The 17296-nt window shown below is 45.0% G+C and overlaps 1 pseudogene; it reads right to left on the bottom strand.

The window, feature by feature from the left end:
- Positions 1-9562: 9562 nt before the first annotated feature.
- On the bottom strand, positions 9563-9965 carry LOC101647542 (annotated as a pseudogene).
- Between the last annotated feature and the right edge of the window lie 7331 nt (positions 9966-17296).

Below are 17296 nucleotides of genomic sequence, written 5' to 3'. Positions count from 1 at the left end.
GTTAGCCTACCATGTGAAATAAATGCTAGGTCTAGAATCAAAGAACTTTTAAATTTAGAGCTCAGTGACATCACACAAAAAAGAGATTCAAAAATTACTTTCTTTTTCATTGTAAAATCCTATATACTCTAAAAACTTGCCTCTGAAAGCAAGCCTGTTTTTATGTAGTTACAAACTCATCTGAAGGTAATTTTATGTTTTTTTAAAATAGAAATCATTTTATTGGGGGCTCTTACAGCGCTTATAACCATCCATACATCAATTGTATCAAACACATTTGTGCATATGTTGCCATCATCAATTTCAAAACATTTTTTTTTCTACTTGAGCCCTTGGTATCAGCTTCTCTTTTACCCTCCCTTCTAGGTAATTTTAATAGATTATACAAATTAAAAGAATCAAAGAAAGAGGGGAAAAATTTTTAAAGGGAAGCAAGAAACTCAAGTTAAGGATATAAACCAGGTGGGGAAAAAGAAGAGGAAGAAAAACTCACTGAGTGGTGACAGTCCGCTGCAAAGTAAGAAGAACTCCGGTCCACACTGTAAGTTTTCATAAAACTTTATTCATGCATCAAGACCCAACTCACAACGTCATCTCTCTTTGGAGGCCTTTCCATTCAACATGAAAATCCCAAGCCGTTGCCCTTGTCCCCACACGGCTACACATACAACATCACAGCACAAATCACGCCACACCTGAGTCTTCATACCAGACGGCTGTTCATCCTATGTGTTCCCACACTGAGGGCTCGAGAAAGGCAGGAGGAAGGGTTTTCCCTGGGAGGGCTTCTCTCTCTTTTGTCTCCCTCAACAAGAGAATTACATCATACTTCAATGACATGGAGTGGGGTCTGACCCATGGTGACCTTGGATATGGGACGGCTTCAGAAAGTTCAGGGAAAACGGAAAGAAACGACAGTGGAGTTTTGTCTATGAACTGTTTGAAGCGCCCTTGTGTAACAGACCAAAACGCCCCTTGGTTCTGTGTCACCGTCATGATCACTGCCATGTGTCAGTCCGTTGTGGCTGTTGTGTACTGCCTTCTAAACCAGACGCTCAGTGTCCGGCACTATATCACACAGACTCTATTGTGATCCACAGGGTTTCTGGGCTAATTTTCAGATACATATCCCCAGGCCTTTCTTTCCAGCCTGTCTTAGTCTGAAATCTCCACTGAGACCGGTCCACCTTCGGGGGCCCTGCTGGTATTGGCATAGCTTGCAGCAACATGCAAGCCACCACAAACTGATACGGTGGCACACCCCAGGACTAGGAATAAATTCCTACTTGGTTCTTAGTGGGAGCCCTAGTGGCACGGTGCTTACAAAACCATGAAACCACTAATTGTTCCAAGCGAGAAACACTGGGCTTAACAGTTAACAATCTCCCAGGGCAGTTCTACCCCGTCCTACTGGGTCAACTTGGTGCAGTGAGTTTGTTTGTTTGTTTGCTTGTTTGTTTAGCCTGGGTTCTTGTTACAAGCTTGCTGAGTACTGAAATGAGAAGCACCTTCACCTTCCTCACAAGAAGGATACACGCCATACAGTCCACTTTCTGTACACACATGGAGATTTCAAATGCAATATGACTTCACCAAAGTCTCACAGCTGGCAAGTAGGTCCCCTGGAAGCCAATTCGTTTTAAAGGCAGACAGGCAAGCGAGTCAGAGGGGTGAAATTGTGTCTGCAATAACCCTGAAGACTAAAGCAGAGGCCGGAGAGGTTCACAATCCTCTCTGGCACACACAGTGACCATTGGGCCCTGGGTTCTCCTTCCAGGGCTGTTTTTAGAGGGAGGCACAGCGCTCCTCAAAGAAGTCGGACAATTTGGGATGGAAGGCATTTAAGGAGGCTTGACTCCCCCCAGAAGAAATACTTTTTTAATTGCATAAATATTCCATGACCAGCTCTTCAAAAATCTTTAATTACCAGGCCATGGTTTATTTCTGGTCACCACAGGAAATGCAGCGGAGCCCTGGTGGTGCTGCAAAGGTAAGTGTTGGACTGCTAACAGTCAGGTGGATGGTTCAAACGCACCAGCCACTCTGACGGAGAAAGATCAGGTGTGTGCTCCTGTAAAGATTCACAAAGGTCACTGTGAGTCAGAGCGCACTCTAAGGCAGTGGGCTTGGTTGGTTGGTTGGTTGGTTGATGGGAAATCCTACTCACATGCAGCTTTAATCACAGGATGAGACTAGGGCTCCTAGTACTTTATTCCATCATGCATGGGGCTGCCCTGAATCAGGGACTGACTGGATAGCAACTAACAAGAGGAACTGAAATACTCTTCCTTCAGGGAAGTGGGGGGAGGGGGAGGGGGTAGGATAAAGAGGAAGGATACTTCCCATCTCAGCAACAATAAAATTTTTAGTGGGGAAGATAACTGGCCATCAAGATTTATACCTGTGCCCCTTACATTGCACCAAGGCGCTGTCGGGTAAGTGATGCACTGCTAACTACAAGGTTGGTAGCTCAAACCCACCAGCCATTCTGTGGGAGAAAGGTGAAATTTTCTGCTCCCCTCAAAATTTACAGCCTTGGTAACTCTCCATAAGGTTGTCATGAGTTGTAATGAACTCAATGACAATGGGTTTGGACAAACTATATCTTTGACAGGCGTGCTCTGAAAGAAAGTTATGACGGGTCTGCCTTTGTCAAGATTCAAAGCCTCAGAAACCCTGTGGAGTGGCTCTCCTCTATCTGATAGCGGGGACCAAGAGTCAAGGAACTTAAGGGCAATCGGTGGGTGGGGTTGGATTTGCTTGGCGGGGCTCAAGGAGTCATGTTAATCATGACTGCTACAGAGATGATGTTCCTCTTTAAGTTTGGTGACATCTCCCTGTGAGCAGGAAGAGAGGGATGATAACATGATATTTACAGAGGTATTAGTCGGTAGAATATAAGAGCTGGCATCCAGTAGGGAACAGACTTTTGGATTTTAAAACCTGGTGACTGGTATTCACATCAGAACAGCTATTGAGAGTGAAAAGCAGGTTAGGTAGGACCTCACAGTAGACATCATAATCTCAACAGCCTGAGGTTTTATGCAGGACACACAGGAATAACCCAGAGAAATAAAATAAATTTGCACGGTAAACAGCAGAACCATTAAGTATCTGATGAAGGGATTTTGCACCTAAATCCCAGGGAAGATCTTGCAAGCAAGGAGCTTCCTTCATGAAAATTCAGAATACGATTCTCTTCTGAAGTGACTTTGAATTCATTTTCTTCACACCCAAGGCAGGCAGTGAATCACTGTTGGTATGACTGGCTTTGAAACTATCGTCGGTCCCATAAAGCTGTAAGGGCAGGGAGAATGAAGCAGAGACAAGAAGAAATGCAAAGATCACAGAAACATGAAATCATTTCAGATGCTGGTGAGCTCCATGCTGGTTGGAGTCAGTGGCAACCACCAATGCAGGTCACTAAGTTTTCCAATTCACACTTTAATGTAGGCAGGTCCATCATCTATGCTGCTCCTTGATTTCAAACTCATTTTCCCACATATTATTACAAATGTTTTTGTTTAGCACAGAATGCATCCAGGAATACCGAGATAAAGATCAATAGAATATAAACTTCAATCTTAATCAAGTAAGTGGTTTGGGATCTTTGTACTATGTCTAGATTTCATCAAAATCATGACCCAGAAGCAGAAAAAAATATGACTTGCTCAAGCCCTCAGATCATAAGATTAGAGTCAAATTGGCAAATTTCAGAGGAAAACTAATGTTCAGTATAAATATAGCTTTCTGTCACTCCTAGCTTCCCAGGAGTCCCCCTGTCCCCAGGGGAGGTCAACCAAAAGGAAGAGGTCATGTAAGACTATAGAAGTTGACAAATGTCACCTTCCATGTAATCTTTATTGTAGCCCCAAGTTAAATCTTGTGCCCCTTTATTATGCAAACATGGAAATGGGAACCCAAGGTGGCTTTGTACCTTGGCTGAGGTAAAACTGCCAGCGGGATCCGAACCATAGTACTCAGTGAGCCTGTCTGCCTCTAAAGAGTCTTCCCAACTCGGACATTCAAGGATTATGACAAGTACACTATTAACAGTTACCATTTTATCGAACGGTTATTACGTGTAGTATTCTAAGCAGTTTTATAACACTTTCCCATTTACATTTAATCATCACCACAGCCATAGGTACTGCTATTCCCATTTTACAAATTAATAGACTGAGGCACAGAAGAGCTAAATAACTTGCAAGGTCATACAAGAGGGGCAAACATCAAGATTTGATTCAAGTTCCCTTTGACCTGACAATCCAGGGTTGTTCCTTTCTGTCCACATCATAACTGAATGGAATACACAAGCTGGTCTGTGATATTGACTAGTACCCACTCAAAGTATTACCAATGTATATTAGGTCCTATAAGCATTGGGTCAATAAGAAGCCTGGTGACTTGGTGGGTTAAGCACTGCACTGCTAACTGAAAGGTCAGCAGTTCAAAGCCACCAGTCACTCCATGAGAGAAAGATAGGCAGTCTGCTGCAGTAAAGATTACAGCCCTGAAACCCTCTGGGGCTGGTCTGGTCAAGCCTATAGGGTTGCTAGAAGTTGGAATGTTCCCATGGCAAAAGGGTTGTCTGCTGGGCATGAATCACTACAAATAGACCTAAACATCTCTTTCTTTATTGTCAAATGTTGTGGCAGGCCCAGCCCAACACTGAGTCCCAAACGGTTGAGAGCATCTTGAATTTATGTTGTTGTTAGCTGAAGTGGCATCAGACCCCGACTTACGGCATCCCCATGCTCAATGGAAAAGAGGCTGCCCGATCCTGTGCCATTCCCATCATCACTTGCAAATCAGACTATTGTGATCCATAGGGTTTCCACTGGCTGCTTTTTAGAAGTAAATGATCAAATCTTTCTTCTTCCTAGCCGTCTTAGTCTGGAAGTGTCCTTGTAATCTGTTCAGCCTCATAGCAACATGTAAGACTCCACTGACAGGTAGTGATTATGCATGGAGCACTAGCCATGAATTGAACCACAGTCTCTTGTGCGGAAGGCAAGCGTCTTACCACAGAACAAATAAACAAATACATGCCCTGTTAGCTCAGGGTTACAATACAGTATTAGCAGTTAGGATGCACGCAGTAGTTAAGATTAGTAGCCCTGCCTGCTCTTCTATGAAGTGAGACGATCCACTTATCTCACAGGATTGCTTAGAGAGATACAAAACAGGTTACGTGATATGCACACAATAAATGACTTTAGTTATGATCACTGTTATTGCCCTGCAATTTGGGACCGGGCCTCAAAGCCAAGAGCTTCTTTCAGGTTGAATAAGAATAAAAGAACTAAGTCACGATGAGTTTGCATTGTGTTTAAATGCATGCGCGCGCGCGCACGCGCACACACACACACACACACACACACACACACGGAATATCAATATTTGATTTCAGGGTATGTCTGATTTCCAGACACATCAGCGGTACCCCTCCAACTCTCCCTACCGTTTTTTAAAAAAAGAACATCAAATATTAAGGCATATTCTAGTGCAGGAAAGGCTTAAGAAAAGAACTGTGGGAAATAATTAATGAAGAAAAGGACAGCACTTAAATAGGGAATGAGGAGAAAGAAATATGGTCATTCCCTAAAAATAACTCAATCATCAAAACCAAGAGGAAGATGTACTGGAGGAAAATGCATATGTATTCTGGAGATGGAAATTTCCACTCACCAGAAGAGGAAGCTTTCTGCTATCAAAAGACTTAGAAATTTAAGAAGGTACTTCTCCCATGCCTCCCCCAGTGGAATTCCAGTTTACTGAGGTTATTGAGTGTAACAACAAAAACAAACAGCAAATAGGACCCTTCAGTTCAAAATGTGGAGAGAACTTGGTAAGATTCCCCCTTCTTTCTTTGATGCATCTCTGGCCCCAACACTCAAAAGGAAATACAACTTTTCCAGCACTCGATTTTCTCAGGAAAAGCAGGATCTGGCAGACATTCGGGTCCTTCTCATTGGCAAAAGTGAATCAGCTTTCCTGAGATTTCTTTAACATGCTGGTTAGATACATAACTTAGTAAACATGTTTCAGTGCCGTGCACTCCACAAACTCTACAAAACACACAAACACATATTTACATACCCAATGTGTGTGTGTGTGTGTGTGTGTGTGTGTGTGTGTGTGTGTGTCATAGGACAGCTTTTAAACTGTCAGAGATGTTTCTTTCCAAACTTACTACATTGAAAAATTCGTTCAGCTTCAGAGCAAGCAGCTTTCAAAATGATCAGATTTCCCCAAGGCGCAAATTCAGACAGGTTCCTCTTAAATTAAAAAAATAATAATAAAGAAAGTTGGGGGTGAGGATGAGCAAGGAGGAAAGCAGACATAAACTCTGGTGCTGCTTGTCTTTTCGCAGCATAGTCTGACCCTCAGGGCTGACTGAGGACACGGACAACAAATGAACCAGCACTCGTGTGAAAGGAAGCCTCGTGCACATGCGCTGTGAGGAAAAGGGAAGTCTCGACTGACAGCCCACACAGCGCACAGGAGCCTTCCGGTTGGCTCCCTCACAGGAACCCCTCGCGTGTCAGGGGCAAATAGGGTTTTCAAGGCTGTGATCTCTCCAAAGCAGCTTGCCAGACTTGTCTTTCCTGCGAGGCGCCCTGGTGGGGTAGTGGGTTCCACACGGGCGGCCAACCACAAGCTCAGCAGTTCAAACCCACCAGCCTCTCCGTGGGGGAAAGACCAGGCTTTCTACTTCCGTGAAGACTTACAGTCCCAGAAATCCACAGGGGTCTTTCCACTCTGTCCGCATCAACTCGATGGTAGGGCGTTTTGAGAGTCTTCACTGGCTTCCGGGTAGGTTTAAACTGCCAACTCTTCTGTTAATAAAGTGCTCAACTGTGTTCCCCCCAAGGGCTCAAAATCCAGTTTAGTGGGTTTTTAACCTGGTTCCTTACTCCCATAAAGCTCCACTGCAATCAGATCTGAGGAAGCACAGCAAGAAATACATCTAATAGTCTTCTGGATACAAATAAGAACTTTAACCAAAAATATATATCTATATTGTTTAAGTTTCTTTAGAGAAATTTGTTAACCATTTGAATTCTCATTTCATTTTTTTATTAAACAGCCACCAAACCTTAAGAAACCACAACCCTCACTTTTGTATCCCATTCTTCCATATCATCTTCCTTTGGACACTTTTTGGCTCTGTGACCTTGGGATGACTGCCTCACCTGTCAAGAGCATGATTTCCATACCCGTATCCTGAGTTTAGGCACCCTAGTGGTGCACTGGTCAAGTACTCAGCAGTTTGAATTCCTGAGCAGTTCCACAGGGGAAAGATGTAGCAGTCTGCTTCCATGAAGAGTTACAGGTTTGAAAACCCTCTGAGCCAGTTCTACCCTAGTCTACAGAGTCAATATGAGTTGGAATCAATGAGATAGTAACATGGTATTGAGGAAGCAGCTCAACTTGTAATCACTATCCCAACAGGACTCTTCTAACAGTAACTAGCCCTTAATCACTTTTCAAGAGCCTCTGTAGTACACAAGATGACCCAAACAGCGCTAAACTCCAGGGGCACCCAATCTAATGAATTAGCCTGATCCATCAGCAAAGCTTCCCACCCAGAGGTTCCACTGGATTACAAGTGCCCAGAGACAATCCCCACTGTCCTCTGTACCTCCTGAACGTCCTGCCCAGTAGACTCCGGGCCTTGTAACCCAGTCTGAGTACTCCAGTGTGCCTCTCCACTCTCATCCTGTTCTCTGTGTACTGTGAAGGGAAACGGGTTGGAGAGAGCCTCGTTTGAGGGGACTGTGCAGTGAGAGGGGCCAGGCTGTTCTTTCTTCCCCGTCATCCAGACAAAGCATTATCATGGAGAGGTGGGCACAGGACCTCGAAATGAGCTCTGGGGCCCCTTCCATATCTCAATGGGCTTAATTGGATATTGACAAACAAAACTCTCCCTGAATGGCATCTGTTCAGAACACCCAGGGCAATCGAATGGGTGGAATTGAGCTGAGCCGTAGATGGCACTCACGAGGAACACCTTTCTGGGTGCTGCTGGGAATCTGAACTCTTCCGCCTTCTTTTTTGAAAGGTGCATAAAATGGTCTTACTGCTTCAGATTAAATGTAAACCCTTGCTAGGCTCCACCCCACAAGCACACAAACCATCAGATACCTGGATCCCTCACACCCACCTTCATTCCACAGCCAGGCGCCATCTTTACACTGTAGGTGTGGCAGTAGAGATAGACAAAGCTCTCATCTTCGGCCAGAACCAAACACTGAGTTAAATGAGGAAGAAAATCCAGAGCTAAGGGGACGGTCTGAATGTACTTTGTACTAGACAGAGCCTGCTTCAATTATTGATGTTTGTTTGCTCTACTGATCGAAAGAAACCTGATTTTGTGTTCCACGCCAATTTTCTGAGTTTGTTTTGGAGTGGCCCTGATGTGAATATAAAACGTGCTTTATATGTTCCCAGAATGATTTTATTTCCCTGTTATGGATTAAAGCAGGACCCGCGTTGCATAGTGAGTTATGCTAATGGCAAGCAGTAATTCAAACCACCAGTGGGAGAAAGACAAGGTTTTCTACTCCCATAAAGAGTGATAGTCATGTAGGCGCCCCCAATAAAATGATTATTAAAAAAAAAAAGTTATAGAAACCCTATCCCGTAGGGTCACTGTAAGTCAGAATCAACTGGGTGGCAGTACATTGGTTGGTCTGTGTTATGGAGTGAATTACAACCCCCCCAAAAAAATGTGTGTTGTGAATCTTAAACAGATTATAATCCCACTTGGGAATGGCCAGTCTTTGTTTTGCTGACGAGGGGTCAATCCCTTGAGATCTTACAAAGGGACTCAAACAAAAGCTCTTAAGGTGTGCCTATTTGGGGCAAGGTGGGTGGGTGTCCAAGGTCACAAGCCACATGAAGACTGCTCAGGAGTTGAAGAAAGAAGCAGTCAGGGGGAATAAGGGACCTTCCTTCTAGAGATGACAAAGACTTCGCTAGAGCTGGTGCCCTGAATTCAGACTGCTAGCCTCCTAAACCCTGAGAAAAGCAGTTTCAGGCTGGTGCAGCCCACTGCTTGCAGCCTTCCTGTTACAGCAGCACTAGCTAACTAAAACATTGCTTAAATGAATAATTGTGAAAATGTAGAAGGGAGGTCAGTGTTTCATGATAAGATTTAAACTTTTTAAAAACCAATGAGATACATTTATTGAAGGGCAGGGTTCACAGCGCTACACTTTTTAAAAATCTAAGGTCACAGCAGTCTATGAAAACTAGCATGTAACTAGGTACATGTGAAGCTCGGGGGGTGGAAACCCCCTTCTTGACAAGCTCCATTATGGCCAAAGGATGTATACCATCCATCACACGTCTGTTTGGGGGACAGCACTGTCCAAAGCATGCCCTTGTTCACAAATGCACAGGAGACCATCAAGAATGACAGCGCAGTGAGCACGGCTACACCCCAAAATGCTCAATGAGCACGGCTACACCCCAAATGCTGCTGCCCCCGAGGCGTCTCTTTAGGCAGCCGCTTTAATCTTGGGACTTTAGGACAGCTTTGTTTCGAGCAGATTCACGTTCCATTTTCATCTTCTTCATCACTGGCCTGGTCTCTCTTCTCGGTGAACTTCCTCCCACTTGTGCCCACCTGGCTTTCATACCTTCCAGCCATTTCCTCATCTGGCACATTGACCTCCACTACTTCATCTTCAACTGCTTGGGTTTTGCTCTCGGAGTTCATCTGAAGCACTGATTTCTCAGCTCAGAAGGGCATCCTTGCACAGAGAAGGTGTGCGTAGAACAAAAAGCTGAGCGCACTTGACGATGAGGCTCTCTTTCTCTTTCAGCTCGGGCAGATCCACGGCCGACTCCTCCTCCGCCTCTTCCAGCTGCTTCTTGGTTTCAGAGTCTAGTTCCCTTTGCATGAACTTCATGCACCGCAGATTCTTGGATACCTTGGGCTTGTGCTCAGCCATCAGGTTGCTCCCGCCCAGCCACAAAGGCTATTTAAACATTTTAACATCTTATTCCTCTGAACAAGAAATGGTGAGAAGGTGTTTTAACCCCACCCCACAGGCTCGCTCCTTCTTGTGGTGTCCTCTTCCCCACAATAAACAGAAAAGGCTCCTGGCCCCCGTCGGGTCCTCACAGCTGCCTTTGTCCTTAGTCCTTTCCTTTAAGTCTCAACGCGAACACCATCATTTTCAGAATGACTTGCCAGAGTCCCCTTCCCCTCACCCGAGTCAGCAATCACACCCCATGCACTGGCTTTACAGCTCTTAGCGGGGTCTGGAATTCCCATGGGCAACTATTTCTTTCCTTGCCTACGGCTGCCACCCACTCTTAGAATAGGTGTTAGGAGAAGAAGGGCCTCATCTGTCCAGGTCTCCAGTCCTCGGACCGAGTCTGCCGCTGCCCTGGTTCAGTAAATGCCTGTGCAGTGAATGAGGAAGGGGAAGTTGGAAGAGTTACAGAAAGGGTGAAGGGAAGGAAAACTTAAAATATGTTCTAACAACTTATTAATTCGGGTGGGGAGCTAAGCAGGGTGGCACAGATCTGAATTGCTTCTTGGGAAGAGCAAGCAGCTAAACCATGAGCTCCTTATGCTTAGGCAGAACTGGCTGCCAATGTCATGCCAACCTAGACAAGCAATGACTTCTCTTGATGCTGCCCAGTCCTGATGGTACTCACCTTGGCCACACACCTATGACACTCCTCAGTCTGTGCACTTGCCGGTCTCTGTGTTGAAGGGCATTCCTGCATCCTCAAACCTCGAAGGCCACCCGCCTCAGCCCAGGCCAGCATCATAACCCACGCATAATAAAAATACTGCTGTGTTTTGTGCTGTAGCGTTGATTCTACCACATAACCACCCTACAGCAAAGGTAGAGCGTTCCCGTGGAGATCCCAAGGCTGCGATCTTTATGAGAGCATAGCAGCTGGTGGGTTCCACCTTCTGATGTTGGCTAGAGGCTGAGCACTTAGTCCACTGCACCACGAGGGGCTCTTTACAAGGAAAATCACCAATGCCGCTGCTCTCCTGTCCATTGGGACTCACCGTAACCCTACGAAGGGTTTTCGCGGCTGTAAATCTGTACGGTTAGCAGTCCTGTGTTTACCCTACGGTGCCACGGAGGATCCCACAAAGAACAGAAAAAAAACATCGCCACTGAGTCAATTCCAGCCCACAGCGACCCCTTACGAAAAAGAACTGCCCTTTGGAGTTTCTAAGTCTTTATGGGAGCAAAAAACTCGTCTTTCTCCCATGGAGCAGTTGGTGGGTCCAAATTGTTGACCTTTTGCATAAAGCTATGTGTCCTCCTTATGAAAATAGTGCCATTGAGTTTGACACCAGCTCATGATGTCCTATAGGACAGGGTAAAATCCCCCTTGTTAGTTTCCGAGACTATAACTCTTTACAGGAGTACAAAAGACCATCTTTCTCCCTATAGTGAAAGCAGGCCTCACAAAACGATAAATCCTCTAGTCCCACTAACCTAGCTGCATTTAATTCTGCCCACTCGACCTTCCAATCTGTTATAATGCAAAAAGTGTTTTTGCTGCTAAGGTCAAAATCTCTACCGCTACACACCTACCACCTACTGCTCTCCTGTAACCATCGCCTCTCTCCTGTACCAACAGCATTGCTCTTTCTGCTGATGTTTCACAGAAACATCATCACAGCCTCATCTTTTTCTCCTCACATCCTGTTAGGCTTGGGTCCCCACCATTCTTACCACCTGACAGCAAAGCAGGTGCTTCTTTATTATATGTTACTTTGCACCTTAGTTGCAACTGATCATCCCAATTTCTGTTTCATTTGAGAAAGATGCTTTTCAGATTTAATTCTTCCCGATGAAGAAAGTTATAGTCTCTCTTTCGATCTACACAATACCATTCTCTTCTGGCTTTTGTTCTATCTTTATTGGTTGCTCTTGCAAGCCCTTAGCTATCACCTTTTCCTTTATCTGACCCCTCAAATTCAGAGGGTGATAGAGCTCAGTCCTAAGCCTGTCTCTTGATTCAAATATCATCTATATACAATGACTCATAAATCTATCCCCGAATCCCAGGCCACTCCCGAGCTCAGTAGTATAACATCCAAATGCCTATTCAAATGTATCCATCCCACAGTTAACAGAACCAAACCAGGGCCATGGGCTTCCCTGCCTGCAAAGGCACCTCCGATGAACTGATATGTGTGTCTAATGGGCTCCGTGAACTGAACTGCCTCCTTGGCTATGAGTCCAGAAGACCTAGATGGTGCCCGATTATTTTAATGAAAGATTCTAGAAAAATCTTGATCAAAGAGGGAGGTGTTTGGGAACAGATTTTTGAATTATCATGAAGTCCAAATTTTCTGGAAACACTGAGGTTGGAATGTACACACACACACACACACACACACACACACACACACACCCTACTCCCCTGAGGATGCATTTCCTGGGAAACTCTGCTGCACAAGACCTCTTTAACATGTTGGAAATCAAGGATGTCACTTTGAAGACTAAAGGGCACCTGGCCCACGCCATGGCATTCCCAATTGTCTCTCATGTAGGTGAAAGTTGGGCAACGAACACAGAGGGAAGACAACAGAAGTGCTGGATCTGAATTATGGTGTTGGCAAAGAATACTGAAAGTATGGTGAACAAACAAATCTGTCTTGGACAAAGTATAGCCAGAATCCTCCTTAGAAGCAAAGATGGAGAGACTGCATCTGACATACTTTGGATGTGTTACCAGGAGAAACCAGCGTGTGGACAAGGACGTCGTGTTTGCTAAAGTAGAAGAGCACTGGGCAAAGGCGGGCTCTGAAGGAGACAACTTGCACAGTGGCTGCAGCAATGGGCTCAAACATCACAAGGATTGTGAGGATGGCATAGGGCATCAGGGTCGCCTGATTCATAACAGTAGCAAAATTACAGTGATGAAGCAGCAATGAAAATAAGTATATGGTTGGGGGTCACCACCACATGAGGAACTGTATGAAAGGGTCGCAGCATGAGGAAGGTGAGAACCACTGCCCCAGAGTGAGAATGCTGAGTGAACACTTTCAGACTGAGACACACTGACAGACTGGGGCTACCTCTCTGGGCACTTATTGGTGAAGCTAAAGAGCTTTGTAACATTTGGTCAAGCAGGACCAAGGGGCCAAGTCACTGAGAGATGAGAGAAAGAGAGACCTACATGTTGGCTGCTCTGTTCAAAGTACGATATCCTGAATCATTTCTGATCCTGAATTGTACTAAGCCCCATAAGTACAAGTATTATCTGTAGGTGTTATGTGGCCATTGCAACAAACTGTTGAACTCAGCTGAGAAGTACAGTGCTATGGAAAAGATGGCTAGTCTTAGGATTGGTTTTAAAAAAGTTTTGTATGTCTGACCCATGCTTCATAGGGACCAGTCTTGAGTTGAGGTTGATGGGATTCTGACACCCTGAACCCCCGGGAGTGGAAGTCTGCGGCCCCCATCATGCTACGTTACCATGTTCAAGCCTGCACTCAGGTGACACCTCATAGGAGCTGCGTATTTTAAATGAGTCCCCTGTCAGTTCCCTAGAAAGAGGGGACTTCGAGTCTCTTGCATTTTCTCTTCTTCTTGTGGCACCCCACAGAGAGCCCTGAGCACTCCCCTGGGCAGCCTGATCGGTGGGAGAAAGGATTTTCCATAACTGTAGTTTTGGACCAGCGTAGGGAAGATTCTCAGGCCTGGGAGGTGACCATGCCCATTCATCCCTTCCCCTGCCCCCAGGGGAAGAAGGAAGAGCTGTCAGACTAGTCATACAACCTAACGCCAAGAGAAGCTGACCAGACACTGCTTCCTTGGGCCACAGCATGGATCTGCCACGGAGTCAGTGCTGACCAGGGCAACCCTGTGGGCTTTTGAGAAACACTCTTTATTTGAGTAGAAAGCCTGGTTTTGATCCCGAGGAGCGGCTGGTGCTTTCAAATGCTGATCTTGTGATTAACAGCCCGACACAAAAACCACTATGTTACTTGGGCTCCTGAAAGAGTCTTAGGTCTCTGAAAATATTCCCCACCTATAGCTGGGAACAACTCAGAAAAGATAACTACACAGGGTTCCTCCCCCTGCAAACTCACAACAACAGTTCCATGCACCTCTTGGATATCAATTAGATACCACTAATTCTATATTTACATGTAAAAGCTCTGTAGCTAAATAAAGATTAAAGACAAACAGGTTCTGGGACCTATTCTGATAGCAACTACAATAGTAAATTTCAGCATATTCACATTCCATATTGGTGGTTCAAATCCACCCAGAAAGTATCTCAGAAAAACGGTCTAGTAATCTATTTTCAAAAGGTCACAGTCATTAAAAACCCAAAGATTGGCTTCTACCCTGACACATACATGTAGTATTGGGAGTCATATCACTCCATAATTCAATCTCATCAAGCAGAATTGTACAATTACTACCACCATCTGTTTCCAAACATTCTTTTTCTTCCTGGACTTCTTGACATTGTCTCCCTTTTACACCCCCACCACCATCACTGTACCCTCCACCCCACCCCACACTGATTCTACCTGCTGTCCCTCTAAGTTCATCAGTCCTGGGTTTCACATACCAAAACACAGAAAAACATGTAACACAACTTCATGAGGGTGGCCTCCACGATATGACTCCTCTGAGATCCACCCTCATACGAACAAGCAAGAATGCAGCAAGTGTTGAAAACCAGATCAGGTCCAGACGTAGCGGAGGGGCAATCGCCTGACCAAGTAGTAACTGTCCAAGCCCGATCTAATGCCTTGGATCTGCCACACTCATCTTGATGACAGCTGGTCTTGTTTTCTTATTGTTCTTTTATTCTTTAATTCCCTCTTCCTTTCAGTAAAAATAGCACAAGCAAGGCATAGGTGTTCTTAAGAAGAGTAAAGATTCTGTAGCCCTCCTGAACTCTCTATTTAGTGCCTCAGCCAATAACTCACCAGAAGTCTATAAATTTTGCAAGGGTGCGGGACTATATTTTTCCTTCTTCCTCAAAGAGGTACCCGCTCTCAAAAGAAGGAATGATGAATGGGTACGGTTATAAATATTCCAAAGCTAATGAGAACCAAAGATGAATTGTACAAAACCTGGTATTTTGGGACTAGATCCTAGCGTGTGCTTGAGTTAACAGGTCCTGACCCCATAAAAATTACAGAGCTACTTATATCAGATAAGAAAACAGAGCTTGAAAGCAGCCATAAATTACAAATTTCATCAAATACTATTTCATCAAAAAGGGCTGTTTTTCAAAGTGAAAGTAACTGACTGCTAATTAAGATATTTATGAACATTTTAAGAATTTTAATAGAACTATTGTTTGTCACCACATGAGTAGCAGAAGAAAGGGAAGCATTCATCAAAGTCTTCTATACATTTTACTGTGTAGAAAGCACAGCTCCCTGTGTTCAGAATGGAAATCTAGAAGACAGTCAGTGGCCTGTCAAGCAGGACTAGATGACTGACAATGTTTCTTGTCTGATCGACGCTCCATCACAGTATGAGTGCCTGTACTGGAGGGATGCTACCTCACGTTGCCTTTCGCAACCCTCCCCACCCAACTATGGATGCTGTGATGGGAGAGTGTGATGTGGCAATGTATCTGGTGCAAAAATAGCATGTGGGCGGCGTCTGACCTCTGCTAACTTCACCAGTGGAAACATGCAAACCCACCCAGTCAGCCCATTCTGACTCATAGTGACCCTATAGCCCGGTAGGACAGATGTAGAACCACTCCTGTGGGTTTTGCAGACTACCTCTACACAGGCGTTGAAGGAGAATCAAAATCAACAGCCTCAGGCTGATTCCTATGAGACAGAAGTCAGACATTCCTCAACCCTCATATATGTGTATATATATTACCAACTCTGATACCAATCATCCTTGCCAGAGCATTCTCTACTTCTCTGCTGCATTCAATAACTCATTACAATGCCCGCACAGAACTCACAAATCGTACTTACAGTTAATGGGTTTATGAGGGCCTGACCAGGTTATGATTCAGATTCGAAAATAACTCGGTATGATTCTTCCATCAGGACAGCCTCTTCTCAGTCTTGCTTGCACACAGGCCTCACCTTTAAGCTGACCCTCCCTGCTTGAGTCAGTGCCACAAAGCTCTTCCAGCTCTGCCAACTGAGGGGCCCACAGGCATCCCACTTTGCCAGGAAGTCTCAGCCTGAGGGCACTCAGCTCTAGCTCTCTGGGTTGGCAAACTCCCAATAAAGTGCCCAGAGGCACCTCATTGCACCAGCAAGCCTCCTGACTGAAAATGCTCAGCTTTCTCCCTCCATGGATCGTGAAGCCCGCCATGTCAGGTCCCGCCCATCTTCTGCGGGTCTCCAGGTTCTGTTACCTCTGCTGCTGCAGCTTCTCTTCTTCCGTGTCTCACTGTCTCTCAGCATGCCTGGTGCCACAGCTCTCTGTCGCTCTCAGTGCAGGGCTTTCTCATGAGTCCAAAGGAAGCACTCCGATCCCAGCAATTGTTTCTTCTTCCTGTCACTGGGACGGTTCAGTTTAAGCCCAGGAGAAGGACAAACCTGTCCAATCCTCTTGTTAGCATTTTATACACCTTACTGGCATGATTCCATCCTCACAAATGTATCATGTCTCTATTTACATCATTTGCAGTCCTCCAACCCCATTGGTGGTACACAAGCAGCTTATTTGCATAACAGCAGCCAGTCATTTGGTTGGACTTACAAAGACTAAGTAGATAGAGGGACCACATAAGTAATTCACTGCCCTGCAGTTAGGCTAGAAGAGTGCCAGCTCTCTGTCAGAACAGGAATCTGGATGCTGCTAGGAAGGAGTCATGCTTGGGCAATTCAACTGGCATAAGCAAAGCAGATTACCCTCCGTAATGTATGTTTGTGTGTGCGCTGGTTCTAGTCCCCTAGGGGACTTAAGACAGACAGTTAATTTGAACATGAGATAAATGATGTTCATTGATATATAAGTACATCCCAAAGTATATCAATATTTATCTGACATCCAAATTAACTGGGTGGCCTATATTTTCTCTGCAAATCTAACATTTCATAGAGTATCTGCAAATCTCACAAAGCCTGGTGGCTCTGTTACGCTGCTAGAACATTTTCAACTGCTTTGAGAAGAATTACAGAACTCTCTAAGTACTTGAGCTAGCCTTGGACCAACATCCAGTAGTACTTTTAAGCCAGATGGTGCCAAATGTGACTAAGCAGGCCCCTCGGCACAGCATCCACAGTGTCCCTGGAGACGCAGTCAAGCTCTCTGCCTGCTTTCCCAAATTGATTAAGAATCCTACA

This window comes from Echinops telfairi, unplaced genomic scaffold, assembly GCF_000313985.2.
Source record: "Echinops telfairi isolate 266 unplaced genomic scaffold, ASM31398v2 ScPeMD7_7424;HRSCAF=8462, whole genome shotgun sequence".
In the NCBI taxonomy this organism is placed as follows: Eukaryota; Metazoa; Chordata; class Mammalia; order Afrosoricida; family Tenrecidae; genus Echinops; species Echinops telfairi.
Note: the sequence above shows the minus strand (reverse complement) of the source record. Positions and strands in the feature narration are given on the sequence as shown.